The following is a 14,387-nucleotide window of genomic DNA, read 5'->3' as shown; positions in this document are numbered from 1 at the left end:
CTATAGTGACAGACATAGATAATGATTGTGGAAATACAACAAATCAACGCAACCACGCACTTACTGAGACATCACCCAGACGTGACATATGCAAAAGCCAATGTTCCAATAAAAAGTACATTCATGTAACAGCTTGAGAGTCAATTCTTAACTCATTGACTGCCATGCTGTTTTTCCATCTTTAATATCTGGCGCCAGCATTTCAGACCATTTTGACAATGTTTGCAGACCCATCGTATATTCTATATTATAGCTATGGAGACAATAGTATGGCTCATTTGAAAGTCAATATTTATACTCCAACAGGGAACAAACTGTTTATTTCTACATACATTCGTTCCTGCGCAATCCCAGGCTAAAAAGCGTCCCGTTTCAAAATAATCTAGGCTGCTTTTCCTAGAAGGCGAGATATTGCGTGTTTTGTGTCCAGCATGCGCATTTCGTGCTTGTTGCTCGCCTGACACCTATATTATTTCCAGGTCAAAGGTAAACATGACCATATAATGGAATTGTTCTATTCACAAAGCCACCATGGGGGGCGGGGGGGGGGGGGGGGGGGGGGGGGTTCCCTCGCTATAGTCGTCGGACTCGTTTTCTGATGCTGGGAATGGGATCATCACAAAGGCATGTTTTATGATGGGGTTCGGTAAAATAAACGTTACCTTTGTCAGCAGGTCCGCCAAAACCCAATCCACTCCGAAGTGTCTGAGTCTGCACAGGAACAATTTAAATAAACAACGTTAGTTGGCTCTGGCAGTGAATACCACGGAGCGGAGAACAAAAAACTTTACATCCTTGGCCGGTTTGAAAATACTAGAGTCCAACGTAGTCTGGTGAAAACGCACCATATGTTATGGATGGATCGTCACCGTTTGTCCTCTTCATAATAATCTCCAATAATAATAATAATCTCCAACACTCTATGCGATCACCATTGCCGAACGTTAGTTGGCTCTAGTCTGGAGTGTTCTCAACTGTGGTGGCGGCGACTACCGCGGAGCGGTGAACAGATAACGTTACATGCTCGGCCAGTTTGACTATAGTATTTTTATGATTTATCAGAAGTGCTGAGTCTAATGTAGTTTGTTGAAAACACACCTTATCATCCATAAGTGTGATCATTTTGTCCTCTTCATAATAATCTCCAATAGTTCGCTCCACGTGTCGCCATTGCCGAGGCAGTTTGCTTTGCTGGCTAGTGGCTACTGTGGCCAGTGAGCAAACCCTCCCCACAGGAAACTCGCCCAGATCAAAAGGTAGGCGAGACTGCCACCTATCGGGATTCGATCGTCATTTCAATTCTAATTATGTTAGGGTTACCAGGCAGGGTCACACACAAGGTTGGGCGGACTGTTTAGTATGATAATAATAAAAAAAGATAAAAACGAGTATACTTGTTTTTGGCCTTCAACGCATGGGCACCAAAAAGGAGTATATCGTTTTTGGCGTCCAATGAGTTAATGTAAACATTGATATTTTTAACAATGCAACATGTTAGAGGGTTCCTTGAACCATTTGAATTTGATAGCATTGATTCGAATTTAATCGGAAATTTAATCGATTCGGGACCTTGTGAATGGGAATCTAATTTAATCGGGATTCGATTCGGGACTTTGTGAATCGGAATCTCGTTCAATGGGAAACCGAATAGATTCGGGACCTTGTGAATCCAATCGAATCGATTCGGGAAATCAGTGGCGATTACCCAGCCCTAATTGTAAGCGAATGACAGGTGATTATCATTACAATCGTGACAAATGAGCTGTGGCATCTTGCACCACATTATGGTCGCCGTGGAAACATCACGAGAATACTATGAATTTTACCCGGAAATTCCGTGGGCTTCACTAAAGCCCAGCCCCTCCGACGTCTGCACCCTGCATCTGACTATTCACTGCCTCATCGTCCTTGTCAGGCAGAATGAATTTAAATATATATTTTTTTACAATACCTGGATCTGTGGTCGAACACGCTAATCTGTTTCGGAGCAGGACTGAGGAAGGGGACGTACAGCAGGGTAATTTGGATGCCAGACACTTTTTTTGTTTTGTTGTTGAAAAGCCAGAATAACACTCTCCACTGGCTGAGCAATGAGCACGGTAAATGGTAAATGGACTGTATTTCGTCCTACAGTATTCTCCCTAATACTGGGCATTGTTGTGAGTTGTGGATATTGCAGTCAGTAGTATGTGTTATACATCAACAATTCAAATACTATCATCCCACTACTGCTGTACAAGCAAATATCAACCTTTCATGACATAGGGTTATTTTTTTCTATGTACACACACATGCATACTGTACTTGCATACATATATACATACATGATTGCATAATACTTATTTGCCTCCCCTCCTACCCACCCACCCAAAGAGACCACACTTTAAAACGGATACATTTTTGTTTGCCCAAGGTCAGACCAAAAAGAGAGACGTCATAAAACAAGCAAGCAACCAGACCTCTCCCCCCTATCCCCCACACAGACCAGACATGTCCCCCCTAGCCCCCACACATCCCAGACCTCTCCCCCCTAGCCCCCACACATCCCAGACCTCTCCCCACACAGCCCACCCCCCGGGGCGTCAAACAGCACAGCCAAATCAGATGTGTCATGCAGCCTTCCCCCTGGCTAAGGTCTCCCCATGCCCTACAAAACCTCAAGGTCTGCCACGTTCCCCCGGTGTCTGTTCTCTCTTAATTCACCAGAGTTGTAAAAACTTTCTAAAAGGCTCCAACTCAATTGAGCTGCTGATCTGATCTGGAAAAAAGAAAAAAATTGTTATTCCAAACACGACAACAACATTATTAATTTCAGTCTGATGTGTCTTTCACATACTGTAGGACGAGACAGCAGCACCGCTTCACTCTGAAACCCGTTATTTCCAACGGCTTGCGCCACGCAACACCGGCTTTTTGCTGCACCGAGCGAATCCCCACACCTCCAATAGAAACGAAAGGCAGCCGGTCAGGCAGGCAGAGGAGGATTGATTTGGATTTCTACAAACACATCTCCAAACCAAATGCACAATGCCACCTATGTTCAAACAATGCAAGTATTTGGATGCTACAGTCTAGCCTAGCCTCTTAACCTGTTAAGTTTATAAGGGGACCCTGCTTTTCTATCATAAATCGATCAATAGAGACCGTATTAGATCCCCACGTGGGGTATCATTGGAAAGGCACACTCATTGGCTACAACCCTGTCCAAAATCTTTCGAGATCGCCAAATGATTGACGGAGCTAGAGCCCCGGGAGTCGTGTACGTGTTGTGTACTTTGCCGTGTACTTTGGCGCACGCCTCACATATCGGCATGTAACTCGAAAACCGCTGAACGGATTTTAAATCAAATGTATATAATAGGTATTGTATTTTTTTATGCTTTGATGGCCAGTAACGGCATTCGTGTTGAACACTACAGACGCTGATCAGCTGGATGGATATCAAAACATTGTTGGATCAAGCTGAAATGTATGTCAGATAGTCCTTACCTTTGGTCGGGGGTATTCCAAAAAGAATATTCCAATTGTCTGATCGCGATTTCCAGTATTAATGTCCATCTGGTCCCGGACATAATTTGGCACAACTTATGGATCAAGTGTGCCAGATGCGTTTCGAAGTGGTTGGATGAAGCGATCTACTCGGCTCCGTCTAAATATAGTGCCCGGAGGCGTGAATACTTTCCCCAAGGCAGTTGTCCTTCCGCGTTCGGTTTGCGTGGCCTGATTGGCCACTGACGCTTCTCTCAGCGCCCAATCGCGTTGCGCCTAGCTTTCAGTTCCACAGCCCAAGTCCTCGCCCATTTCCTCGTATTGTTTCATCTCTCTATATTAACGTAACGCGCTATTCATATCAATCGACATCACATCAATATATAAATAACGTATTGTTTTCATCTCTCACATCAATAATCCTCGCCCATTTCCTCGTATTGTTTTCATCTCTCTATATTAACGTAGCCCATTTCCTCGTATTGTTTTCATCTCTCTATATTAACGTAACGCGCTATTCATATCAATCGACATCACATCAATATATAAATAACGTATTGTTTTCATCTCTCACATCAATAGTCCTCGCCCATTTCCTCGTATTGTTTTCATCTCTCTATATTAACGTAGCCCATTTCCTCGTATTGTTTTCATCTCTCTATATTAACGTAACGCGCTATTAATATCAATCGACATCACATCAATATATAAATAACGTATTGTTTTCATCTCTCTGTATTAACGTTAGGCTGTAAAAATCTGTTCTATAGGCTATATTTAGTCTAGTTTATTAGACATAAAGCATTTAAAAATACTTTGATTAGTCTACATCAATAGCACATTGTCAAGGTTGACAGAATAAAGTTCCAGCACGGTAGCTATTGAGTTAGTATATTGTGCACGGCGGTAGCGAGTTAGGCGATAGTTAGTTCGTTTTAGTATATTGTGCACGGCGGTAGCAGTTTTTGTTATGGTTTGACACCGACCCCAAACGCAACGACACAAGAGAGTAGGATTCAGAGTTGCCAAATACGAGGGCTTGTTTATTTGGTACTAAGAATAAGAGAAACAGGGAAAGCAGGTCAAACAAGACAGGTACAATGATCAAGGGGCAAAGTTCTGCTGCTCTGCAGCTTCTCCCGTGAGGGTAGTCTTGGGAAGCAGGTGTTGACTTCTGAACCGCTCTGCAGAATTCTCTCGGTGGATTCTCAGATGTTGTTGCGAGACCGAGAGAGGGAGAGAGGGAACGAGTCAGTGACAGAGCAGTCTTAAAACGAGCAGGAGAACAGGGTGTATAATTCTTCGTGTTAACAACACAGTGAGCACAGTTCCAAACACAGCCCAAGTGAATCTCTTCGTGTTGACAACACAGAGAGCACAATTCCAAAAACAGCCCAAGTGAAACTCTTCGTGTTAACAACACAGTGAGCAAAATCCTAACACAGTCCCAGTGAATATCTTCATGTAAACACACAGTGAATATCTTCATGTAAACACACAGTGAATATCTTCATGTAAACACACAGTCCAATTGTGAAATAATATCTTCGGTGTGAGCAAACACACAGAGGGAGATGGAAGATCCCAAAAATATTATTCCATAAGGAATAAGCAAAAATAGATAATGGCTGGGTGAGTGACTGTTTGACAAAGGTGGTAGTCTTCAGTGTAAAAGTTACACACGAAAAACGGAATAGGTCAAGACAGTCAAATAGATAACTCACCCAGACGAGATGCGTAAATGGAACTGGATCAACAGTGGAGGCGAGCGCGCGCCACGGGAGCAGGTATCCAAGCGAAGGCTTCTAGGAATTCCTGGAGAACAGCACAGAGAAAAAAGGCAGCAGCAGCAGCAACGGGGAAAAAATATCCAGCGACAAATCAAGACGATCCAACAACTTAGGGTGGGGAAAACGGGGTATAAATAATGAGGGATCGATTGATTGAAAAGCGTGGGGAAGTGAGAGAACCAATCAGCGACGTCTCTGATGACGTCAACGGGGAGAAAGCAGTGACAGCTGGGGAATGTGATTGAAAAGCGTGGGGAAGTGAGAGAACCAATCAGCGACGTCTCTGATGACGTCAACGGGGAGAAACGTGTGAACGAGGGGATAGAACCAGTTGACAGAAAATGAATGAAAACAAAGCGAGGGTGGTTAAAGGAACAGAACGAGTGAGAGCGCAAGGACAGAAACCTCACAGTTTTAGTATATTGTGCACGGCGGTAGCGAGTTGAGTGATAGTGAGTTGAGTGATAGTTAGTTTTAGTATATTGAGCGAGTGTATTGAGCGAGTAGTTAGGCAATAGTAGGGCTAACACGATTGGGAGCTGAGAGAAGCATCAGTGGCCAATCAGGCCGGGTAAACCGAACGCGGAAGGACAACTGCCTTGGGGAAAGTATTCACGCTGCCTGGAGGGATTTGAGTGTAACACAGGGTCTGGAACAGGGTTTACTGCACTCTCGATACTGCCATCTGGCCGGTACTGCACCCTCTGGGTCCCAGTATGCCTTCTAACGGCAACATACAAGTCCATGACATTGAATAGAATATTAAAATCGAAAAAAAAATTAAAACGGACAAAATAATGTATATATAGGCCTACATGTTGGCGTTCAACGGTTGTCGAGCAAACACGTATATAAACGTTGTTGCCGCAGATTGTGTTAAGAGGTTAATGTTGTGTTTCTTTTTCAAATGTAGCCAAGAGTAAAGACCTTAACCCTATCGAAACAGCAGTCAAAGTGTATATTTTCATTTTTACCGATGTTTTTAAGATTTACCGAACATATAAATGTATCGGAAAAATGCTAATTATATCTCTTTTATCGTAAAACCGTGAGGAAATGACTAAATCCAGATTTACCCCTGCCATTGGAAAGAGGAGCCTTTTCCCTATCCATAGATCTCTGATTTGGCCATAATAAGGTCAAGTTCAAGGTCAAAATGGATTATAATTTATTACTGTATCTACAAATCCTTCTGTTTAATCATCTTCCCTTTATTCATTTGCTTCGATTTTTTGTACACTTGATCTCAAGAAGGTGCTGAATGAGATCAGTGAGCGAGGTCGGATGCGGCACAATTATAACATGGTGTTATTCACCGGCAAAGATGCAAAATCATAATTTATATTCTCCTTTGTTTCATCACAATTTACTCAAGCCTAGTAACAGACACAATATTTCTTACAATGGAAATACATACCCCCAGGCAGTGTTACTGTAATTTTGGCAGCTATTTTAATTTTAGTTTTAGTCTTAGTCATGTGTCAAATGCTCCTTTTTCGTTTTCATCATATTTAGTCACCTTCATTTATTTTTTCGTTTAGTCCGTTTTTTTTTTTTTTTTTTTTTTTTTTTTTATATATATATATATATATATATATATCTTTTTCCCCCTCCTTTTTCCTCCGATTTTCTCCCATCCCAATGTTAGTCGTTATGCCAATTCCCAATCCCCTTCCTGGTCGCTGCGCACTTACCCCCCACAGTCGGTCTGGGAGAGTGGAGGCTATCACGTGCTTCCTCCGATACACGTCTAGCCAATCAACCGCTTCTTTTCACCTGGCAGCGCGGACTCTCACTGAGAGGGTGTAACGTGTGGAAGGATCACACTACCCCCCTTAGATCCTATCCGCGCTGAGCAGGCGCCCCGACCGAACTGTAGGAGTCGCTGTTTACAATGACCCGGACCCACCCGCCAGCTTTCCCACCCTCTAATACAGCCAATTTTATTAGTGTGAACGGCCAGCCAAGCTGGTGACAACGCCGGAGCTGTGAGCTGGATTCGAACAGGCGAATCCAGCGTCTCAGGTGTTGGTGACGAACGCAATCTCCGCTACGCCACCTGACCGTGCCTCGTTTAGTCAGTTTTAGTCAATTACAGGTCTGAGCATTTTAGTCTTAGTCAGTGTTAGTCTCGATTTTGTCTTTTTTGTTTTTGTCTAGATTTAGTCGCAGAAAACTGATTATTTTTGTCTAGTTTTCGCGAATGAAAAAAAGGCATTTTATATTTTTATATTGTAAATAATGCAATTCTATTTATTAAGTATAGTCTAGCCAAAACCCTATCAGCTGATTCACAATAAGTTCAGTAGAAGGCTAGAAGCCCAATAGTAACCAAACATTCCTTGAAATGGTCAATAGATTCAGAAATAGTCAGACATGGAATGGAACATATTCTGATTTAAATTGCTTATTTTTTTTTAACCAACAAAGCAACATTAGGATCGTGTAAATACACAGTACACACTAATTGCAATTCTCACTGGGACCTACTGTACAAATTTCACACACGTCACACACACATTCGCTTTTGTCCGTCGAGTACAACCGTAGATCGCTGACGTCACTTTAAACTTAAAATTTAAAATGGCGGTCTCCATCAGAGCATTCGGCTAACAACATTAGCTTAGCGAACCTGCCACCGCATTTCTATGTGCATAAAGTGTGGTAACAAAATATCACAGCCCCTAAGACTGGGAGCGTTCTAACTCTACTGAGGTGTACCCAACATATGAAAAATAAAAAGTCATTATGATGTTTTAGTGCACTTCAAGCGCTAAAGGGATTCATTAACAACTTATACTAGTAGCTATCGATTAGCCGGAAACGGAAATGGGAAATGCTGAAATAATAACGTGAATTATTCTAAAAGTTATAATTATTTTGTCTCATCTTGTTTTAGTCAACATAAATTAAGAGAGAATTTGTCATGGTTTTTGTAAGTACATTTTTGTGTCCTCAGATGTAGTCAACTATAATGCAAAGATAATTTAGTCACGTTAGTGTCACATGATCTACATTAACACTTTGGGTGCCGGGAGCCGTCTTTAGACGTCTTTGCTGGCCATGCTAAAGTTGCCGGGGGACGCTGTACGTCGTCTTTATATCAATATTTCAAAAATCTGCGATCGGATTCATAATGTCCCTCCGCTGGCCTGAGATCCACCAGCAGGACCCACTGAGCTCTCTGGCGGTTCAGGAGCGCCATCTGGTGGCCGGTCGGCGCAAGCGCTTAACAGGAAGCGCACTAGAGGTTTTGCTAGACGTCCGTATTGCTTCCGGCCACTCGGTACATGTCCCGTGACTCTAGCTCGTCACTCTACATAGCGATCGATTGCCAATAACTCGATAAACAACATGATTTGGACGTATATACCATTATACAAGCTGGAGATGGACCGGGTAATAATATATCCCATAATGATAAAATTTCTACTCGACGATGATCGCCCAACGGCGCGCGGAGACTGGGGTGAGTTTCAGCGTGTAACGTTACCGTCTTCGATAATAACTGATATTATCAACATTTGACCCACATTAGATGATTGGTATAACGCTGCCCACGGAATTATAAACGCCCCCTCACCCATCCGGTCAACATCAGATGACGTGTAGTAACTTCTAGAAGTACGTCTAGTTGGAATTTTTTATATCGCGCTGATTGCCATCAAACTGTATTTCATCATCAATATAATGCATTTGGGGCTATATATCACGTTCTGGAGAAAGCTGCAGAAATAGATGAAAACATACTTATACATTAGACCATACTTTACTATGAATATGTGAATGAAAAAGTTTAACGTTGCTACACAATGAACAATACATATAGGACTTTGAATGGGCCCTAATAATGGCAATGTAGCAATAGAATTTAAAAAGTTATAGCCCTGCAAAGAAGGGGACTTTCTCCATAGACAAATAGCGCTGGCAATCTATGGTATATCATTAATTTAACCTTAGGCAACCAAAGTGTTAACGTGACGTCACGTCACGTTGTCGTCGGGGAAAAAAGCTTTGTTGACGACCATATTTAGTCATTATTTTCGTTGCCAAAATTAACACTGTCCCTAGATGTTCCTAGATACCAAGAACATGCTAATTGACCTTGTAGAAGTGTAGCAATCTTCCATTTACTTGGGCATGTACCTTTACGCAGAATTTCTGAAAATAGGGCTACAGCTTAGCATCACCCCAAAAACTGGGCCATTTTTGTTTTTGTTTTTGAGGACTGCATACTTTTTTTGCAAAGCTTAGTTTTATACTTTATCCTTATAGCACATGCATGAGCCTGGTCTCCTTTGAATGGTAACATTCTGAAGTTACTAAAGCAAAAAAGGATAATCACTAGGTTTGAACTTGAGTTGAACTTGAACTTGTGTACTCACATTTCTCACCGCGGTTCCATAGCCTGAAGTCTTATGTAGTAAAGGTCCAAATTCTATAAAAATCCGTTCAAAAATGAGTGCTTGAGAAAGAAAAAACTTGAAAATCCAATAGCTATCCACCTCCATGCGTTCTGAAGATTGAGTCACAACACATTTTCGCTTGTCAACTTTCACCTGTGAGTGAAGAGTGCATGTCTTTACTACTATGCACTCAAGACTGTAGCAGCACCCAAGTTTCAACACTGTTTGATGAACATTGTTACTCAGCTGAACGAGTAGTACCCTTCCTGCTGACCTGTTGTATAGAAATTGCAAGTTGCTTTGGATAAAAACGGCAGCTAAATGACAAAATGCTAAATGTATTGTTATCTACTCTTCTCCTGAAAACCCCTCCCATTTTGCTCTCTCTGTGATATCTAGTCAGATAGACCACCGCAACACTTCCGGGATTCTGAAATCAGGGAGGAGATTGCGGGGGTCAAATGAATGAATGTGGACAAGAGCCGTGATGTAAGTGGTTGCCGATACGGCTGTGGGGGTGCTAGAGACATGATCGAATAGACGTTTATGCGCCTCACTCTCCTGAACACGCCGTGACCCATAACTAATCGATCAGAACTAAATCGGCAGAGAAAAAGCCCATTTTAAAGCACCTATTCCGCATGGACATGCGCAGAGTGCCCATGGAGTCTGGACGACGCAAGATGACGCTCGAATGAATGTGGACTGTTCCATCAGAGGGGGGAGCTTCGATGGTCATGTAAGTGGCTACAGACCGCTGCACTTAAATATAAACATTAGTCTACCTGGAGACTCAATGAGGTAATTGTAGATGTCGCCATAAGACGCGTCTGGCCATTTAGTGGGATCATTTTTTCATTATCCTGTTCGGCTGAAAGGACACTGGCCACCGAAGCTCCCCCCTCTGATAGAACAGTCCACATTCATTCGAGCGTCATCTCGCGTCGTCCAGACTCCATGGGCACTCCATGTGGAATAGGTGCTTTAAAATGGGCTTTTTCTCTGCCGATTTAGTTCTGATCGATTAGTTATGGGTCATGCCGTGTTCAGGAGAGTGAGGCGCATAAATGTCTATTCGATCATGTCTCTAGCACCCCCACAGCCGTATCGGCAACCACTTACATCACGGCTCTCGTCCACATTCATTCATATGCTCCCCCCGCAATCTCCTCCCCGATTTCAATGTAACGCGGAAGTGTAGTGGTCTATAATGGAGCTGAACCCAGCGGTAAGTGCAGCTCGGATCGTGTCCTGTATGAAACCCCCATTACCGACCCTTAAGTCCACAAACATCACTGTTTGCAGATCTAGACAGACAGTTCCCACTCTCTTATCTGTGATTGAATTTCAAACCAACCCAGAGAATGATCCGTCTTCACTCTCACATAATCTACACTTGTCTTGTTTGTTTGTTCTGGGCCCCAGACATTAAGAATCTTCTCGGCAGGGAGAAATGTATATATACATTTTTATTTGTACAAGAAAATGTGGACATAGCGTTATTTGTTTGAAAAGGATTTCAATTAATTCATAAATCATCCATTCAATGACCATCCCCTCTTTAATTTGATTTAACTCCCCCATGGTCACGGGACTCCTACTTTTACTGCTAATTTGCAGTGCAGGCGGTGTTGTTGAGCCACGGGGGATTAACCGCACACGGTGCTGTGCGCCCGTTGGGATTAGCTACATTTCATTTTCCTTCTGATTTATTATCTGAACACAGAATATGATGAAAACAGAGTCCATGTTCTACCCAAGGTAAAACTTTCTACATTCTTCACTGTATGGCACATCGATATTCAGCCATGGCTCCTTGCTGCAGTGAACACCTATATGCCCCCACTTAAATAAATCACAGCTGTGTGTGTGTGTGTGCGGGGGGAGGGGTGATTTAAGCAGTCACACCTGTCTTGCGTCTAGTTAATTGGGCCCAGGAGCAGGGGGGTGGCTGCACACACCTGTTGGGCAATCAGAGCAATCGATGAGCACAGGTTAAATCACCACACACACACATACTGTAAAGAGAGCCTTTTGTCATGACAGCTAATCACATCACTCCTGTTCTCCACCAACTTCACTGAGTGGCTGCCTGTTAAGTCACGCACTGACTAGAAGATATTACTACTCACCTTCAAGGCCCTCCATAACTTAGCCCCTCCTTCTTCTTCTTCTTCTTCTTCTTCTTCTTCTTTTTCTTCTTCTTCTTCTTCTTCTTCTTCTTCTTCTTCTTCTTCTTCTTCTTCTTCTTCTTCTTCTTCTTCTTCTTCTTCTTCTTCTTCTTCTTCTTCTTCTTCTTCTTCTTCTTCTTCTTCTTTCTTCTTCTATGGGGTTAATGGCGGGTCGCGACCACAGAAAGGCGCATACCGCCACGCCACCTACTATGTAAGACACTACCCCGCGGAAGTCTTCTTCTTCTTTTTTTGGTTCCAACGTCAGCCCGCATCCCCGACGTTGCACCACTGCCATCCTCCGGCATCATCCACCTCCTACAATGTCTGTTTTGCGTTCACCATCATGGAGCTAGTGCTGCTTCCTCCTGACTGCGCACCCCTCTGTGAGACGTGCTTTGCCTCCTGTGGGCTGACAGAGGACTGTGGAGCAGCCCACACACAGCACTTCCTCCTGTGGGCTGACAGAGGACTGTGGAGCAGCACCCACACACAGCAACTCCTCCTGTGGGCTGACAGAGGACTGTGGAGCAGCACCCACACACAGCAACTCCTCCTGTGGGCTGACAGAGGACTGTGGAGCAGCACCCACACACAGCAACTCCTCCTGTGGGCTGACAGAGGACTGTGGAGCAGCACCCACACACAGCAACTCCTCCTGTGGGCTGACAGAGGACTGTGGAGCAGCCCACACACAGCACTTCCTCCTGTGGGCTGACAGAGGACTGTGGAGCAGCACCCACACAGCACTTCCTCCTGTGGGCTGACAGAGGACTGTGGAGCAGCACCCACACAGCAACTCCTCCTGTGGGCTGACAGAGGACTGTGGAGCAGCACCCACACACAGCAACTCCTCCTGTGGGCTGACAGAGGACTGTGGAGCAGCACCCACACACAGCAACTCCTCCTGTGGGCTGACAGAGGACTGTGGAGCAGCCCACACACAGCACTTCCTCCTGTGGGCTGACAGAGGACTGTGGAGCAGCCCACACACAGCACTTCCTCCTGTGGGCTGACAGAGGACTGTGGAGCAGCCCACACACAGCACTTCCTCCTGTGGGCTGACAGAGGACTGTGGAGCAGCTCACACACAGCACTTCCTCCTGTGGGCTGACAGAGGACTGTGGAGCAGCACCCACACACAGCACTTCCTCCTGTGGGCTGACAGAGGACTGTGGAGCAGCACCCACACACAGCACTTCCTCCTGTGGGCTGACAGAGGACTGTGGAGCAGCACCCACACACAGCACTTCCGTCTGGGCATGGCTGGACACCGTTGTTAACTTGTCGCATCCTGGACATTTCACATCCATGAAATAAGAGTTAGGACTCTGGACTTCTTGGTTTATCACAATCCCCTTGTTCAGCTCGCTTTCTACTTCCTCCCATTTCAGACCCTTCATATCCAGATGTTGTACTGCTACTTTGACAATTATTTGGATCCTTTCAGTTTAACTTTTTAATCGCAGCTGTTGCATTTATCACTCCTGCTACAAAGGCCACCAAATTCTTCTTCTCCTCCCACCTCATATCTTTATCCTCCTGTACTATATTTACTGATGATTGCCCTTTTTTGAACCCCTGTTCCTTATCCTGCTTTTCCTGTCCTGTCATCTTAGCTGCCTCTGCATAGGAGATTTTGCCTTTAACTCTAATCTGTTGAACCGCCACCTCTCTTTTCATCACTTCACATCCCCAATATGCAGCAACACTATGCTCCTTTCCACAGCTACAGCACTTTGGTTCCATTCCCTCTCCACACTTTCCATACTCATGTTCCCCGCTACATCTACTGTAGCACATCGCTTCCTCTTTTTACACATTTTGGCTATATTCCCAAATTGAGTCTGGTGTGTCTTTGAACCATTGAAACATCTCAATGGTTTAGGTACAAACTCCCTAACTCTATATATCAAATATCCCAAGAACACCTCATTTGGAATACCCTCAGTTTCAAACTGAATCAAAATGGTCTCAGTCTCTTTCTTCTCTGCTCCCCTTTTCATTCTTTCAGTGTTTTTTACACCCCTATTGCTTTTGTCTCCCTTTAAATTGTCCACCAGATTCTCTATAGTAACTTCGATTGGTATTCCAGAAATGACCCCCTTGCACCCACCATCCCTCTTCTCCCCAACTCTTATTACTTTGGAGATATTGATTTTTCCAATACTACTCATTGCCTTTGCCTTCTCCACCTGCTCTATAGTTCTACATCATTGACCACTTGCACAACGTGAAGTAGTCATTTCCGGTAGGTCTTCCTGGTTGAGAATGGTTCTTCCGGTCCCATCCAAATACATTGTTTTCAGCAACTAAATTCTGTTATTTAAACAACTTTGTCGTCACAGAGAGGTAATGAAACGTTTGTATTATTATATTATAGAATGTATTTAATAAGCAAACGTTTGTCAGCAGGGTTTTTGGGCTGTATTTCATGTAAAAACGTTTACTGTTAGTTTACTTGCTCACGCTAATGAAGGCTAATGCTGGCTAACAGAAGCTAGCGCAAGAAACGACGCCGAAAAGTAGTG

At 43.8% G+C, this 14,387-nt stretch overlaps 1 protein-coding gene and 1 pseudogene across 2 annotated transcripts in view; one reads left to right on the top strand and one right to left on the bottom strand.

Annotated features, from left to right (window-relative positions):
- Positions 1-14,387, top strand: part of LOC311225271 (neurobeachin-like) — a gene marked incomplete at its 5' end in the record, with an annotated part of 544,672 nt that overhangs the window by 144,963 nt on the left and 385,322 nt on the right.
- LOC311238318 (small ribosomal subunit protein eS27-like) lies at positions 12,209-13,169 on the bottom strand (annotated as a pseudogene). Its single transcript has 2 exons — positions 13,069-13,169; positions 12,209-12,268 (listed from the first exon to the last, which is right to left on the bottom strand). The product of its transcript is annotated as a small ribosomal subunit protein eS27-like (transcript).

The sequence above is a fragment of the Notolepis coatsorum genome, assembly GCF_963971535.1.
Source record: "Notolepis coatsorum genome assembly, chromosome: 1".
In the NCBI taxonomy this organism is placed as follows: Eukaryota; Metazoa; Chordata; class Actinopteri; order Aulopiformes; family Paralepididae; genus Notolepis; species Notolepis coatsorum.
The sequence above is the reverse complement of the archived record's forward strand: the minus strand, read 5'-3'. Positions and strand labels throughout refer to the sequence as shown.